We start from the raw sequence: 3480 nt of genomic DNA, 5'->3' as shown, positions 1-3480 counted from the left end.
TATGAAATTAAATAAATACAAAATTTGATGAAAATTACTTTTTTGATGAAAAAAATTAACGGTTCTGACAAGACGGCAAACAAATTAATATTACAAAATTTGTTGTGTTACAATTTTCCACCACAAGTCTCAAAACCAGGGCTGTGAAGTCGGTTAAAAATAACCCCAGTCAGACTCCGGCCAAACAAATAAACCCGAGTCCGACTCCGGCCAAAACAATAAACCCGAGTCCGACTCCGGCCAAAACAAATAAACCCGAGTCCGACTCCGGCCAAACAAATAAACCAGAGTCCGACTCCGAGTCCCGAGTCCGACTCCGGTCAGATGAGCTATTTTATCGAGTCCCGAATCCGGCATTTGACTTTTGGTTAACATCGAAATAATCTTTTTAAATTTGACTTTTGGTTAACATCGAAATAATCTTTCGCATGTAAAAAAATAATGAATAAAGCTGAAGGGTAAAACACACAAATCTGTTTGTACATCAAGTGATGTTCGGTTCTTTTACGACCAAACCAAGTACAAAAATATATTTTAGATGTTACTATGATAGATAGCTCTTATGAAAAGCCTTTAAAGGTCAGCAAAGACTCTACAGCCTGTATTTTACCAATTTACGTAACTTAAATAACGTGGATATTTAGCAATGCACTTATAGGGGTTTCGTATAATTCATTCACTCACAATACATGGTTTGAAAATATTCCGCCATATAATATTCCATCTTTACAATTTCCATTTGGCGGCCATGTCCATTTGAAAATTCGGTAATGCGCATGCGCATGTAGGACTCAGGACTCTGGTAGTTTTACGCGGTCTTACTCGAGTCCCGAGTCCGACCCCAGCAAAAACGAACCGACTCCTCGAGCCCCGAGTCCGACTCCGACTCCGCAGCCCTGCTTAAAACCCGGGTTTATTCACTCATGTGACCACCTTGATTAGAGTATGGCTTGGTTAAAAAGGGACATGACCTGGTAAAAAAGAACAGTTTTATACGACCATCCGCAAACTATCTGCAAGCAGCAATTATTTTACCTGGATGTCAGTCGAGAACGTTCCGACTTCCATTTAGCACTGCATGTACGATACATATAGTTTTCTTTATACGTTTTATGGATGCCATTAATTACAAAGTGTTGACTCAGACTTTTGTCATGTTTGTATGTTGTTGTAAGTGACAAGTCAAAGAACTTAGTCGAACCGTTTTTGAAGTGATGTGTCACAATAAATATTAAAACACACGCAATCAGAAACTATAAGCTACAATAATACCAAAGTTAACTCTTTAAACCCTTGCCAACTTTCCAAAGACACTTATTTTATAAGGGGAACTTCATAATTATGCTTGTAAGTCAAGTGACGTGTTACTAATTAGATTATCAGGACTGTAGCTTCCAATTTCAAAATCTTGATTTAAACAAGGAGTCGGCAACCAATGGCCAACGGGTCAGATCCGCAAATGCAATTTATCCGGTCCATCACCTCTTTTGCAAAATGTGCAAGACCCAATTTATCATATTTTTTGTCTATATAGTCTATACGTAAACTAACTATTTTATCTTATTAACACATGCCGTACGTTTGCGTTTTGAGAGAGTCTTTTCAGCGAAAATGAGACGTACAAACCTAAAACTCCACCAAGAAAGTTTTGCCAACTTTCTATTGAATTGCGCAATAGTTCTTCCGTATATTCAATGAAACATTCACACATATGTGTGTTAATAACTGAGATCTAGCCCTTCGAAGCTGCTTTTTGACCAACTACTACGGCTTACGTATAATTATATTGGCGCATGGTTGTTTCTCGACTCGTTCCCTTCTGAGCCTGCATAGCTCAGTTGGTAGAGCGACGGTCCCGGCTTGACCGGAGGTCGTGAGTTCGAACCTTACTGCAGACTAGTTGTTTTTCTAGTCTGCTCTGCTTGCATCACAGATCAACAGATTCGGTGAGTCTGCGATGGCTTTCGGTGTACTAGTTCTTCCGTATTTAGAAAATAACGGTCATATTGAAATTACACCAAAAAATGGATTAATGATTAAATTTCCCGCATTTCCCTAAAGTGTTTTTTCTACATCTGTTCTTTGTGATCATGGATGGCGCTTATAGGGACTTCAATTTTAAACCAAATAAAAGCGTTATTCACGTCATAGCATTATTATTAGTTAGAGATTACCTAAATTGCTAGTAATGTCACTCGAGCACGGTTTGTAAATCGATTAGATTTATAAAATATATGTCTCTTTTTATAGTGGTTTATTTATAGCCTGGTGATTTAGGTGTATTTGTTTTAGTATTGCGTGTTTCATAAAATACTAAAATGTTTCGTAAAATCGACTATCGTAACAACTTTATTGCATTCGTAAGCGGCCCATGGATTAGAACTCTCAGTAGGTAAAAGAAACACAACATACATTAATGGGGTGGCATAACTGTAAACAAGAGAAAAGCGCTCAAAGATATTTTGATGTGAAAATAAAACCTGATATTGTTAAAAGGATAATACCAACTCTGAAAATGGAAGTGTACATTGTACAATGTTTTTTAGTGAAAATTTTAATTTCTGAACAAGTGGCGTCCAAATTAGATCACACATCTCGTAATGCAGAAACTTAGCTTAGTTAATTTAAAACTTCACGATATTTTAAAACAATCATAGCTCTATCGAGAAATTCGACGATTATTTCAACGAACGTTTCGTTTGAGTTATTGACTCGATGTAATCCTGATCACTGGCCACCATTTCAACTTTAGGTAATGGTGTCTCGTAATGACCACGGTCGTCAGTTCCTGCATATAGAATCAGAATAATTCGATGCCGTGAAATCGATAAAACATGCGTCTAGCGGTCTCTATAGGGATGTCCAATACATTTTTTATTCCGATACAGATAGCTGACAGTGTTAGCAAAACGAAAGACAGTCCAATGCAGTATCAAGGTTTTCTTTTATAATCAAGTAGGCAAACATTTAAAAATTGAACCTATTATGGATATTAGTACACCGAAAAGCCATTGCAGACTCACCGAATCTGTCGATCAATGATGCAAGCAGAGCAGACTAGAAAAACAACTAGCCTGCAGTGAGGTTCGAACTCACGACCTCCGGTCAAGCCGGGACCGTCGCTCTACCAACTGAGCTATGCAGGCTCAGAAGGGAACGAGTCGAGAAACAACCATACGCCAATGCTATTATGGATATTGTTGCACAATTTGTTTCTATTTTAGGAAGACTTACCTATCATCGGTTGGATGGGTTGAATTGTGTAGTCGATTTGTTTTTCTATCGACAAAGATATGACCTCATACTATAGTATCGAGTGACTAACGATATTGCTGTTCAGAACGGGTATCGGCTTCAAGCCAATATCTGTCGCTACAGTAACGTGTTTATATATACTGAGTTTCCTGCTTAGCTTTGTCAATTGTCTCATATACAACAGCAGGTTCTCTTGGGAGAAGATAGTCGTCTGTTGTATTGGTG

At 38.0% G+C, this 3480-nt stretch overlaps 1 non-coding gene across 1 annotated transcript; it reads right to left on the bottom strand.

The window, feature by feature from the left end:
• Positions 1-3071: 3071 nt before the first annotated feature.
• Positions 3072-3146, bottom strand: Trnaa-ggc (transfer RNA alanine (anticodon GGC)). The gene has a single exon. It is a non-coding gene; the product is annotated as a tRNA-Ala (tRNA).
• Positions 3147-3480: the final 334 nt, after the last annotated feature.

The sequence above is a fragment of the Ascidiella aspersa genome, chromosome 2 (assembly GCF_963924565.1).
Source record: "Ascidiella aspersa chromosome 2, kaAscAspe10.2, whole genome shotgun sequence".
Lineage (NCBI taxonomy): Eukaryota > Metazoa > Chordata > Ascidiacea > Phlebobranchia > Ascidiidae > Ascidiella > Ascidiella aspersa.
Note: the sequence above shows the minus strand (reverse complement) of the source record. Positions and strands in the feature narration are given on the sequence as shown.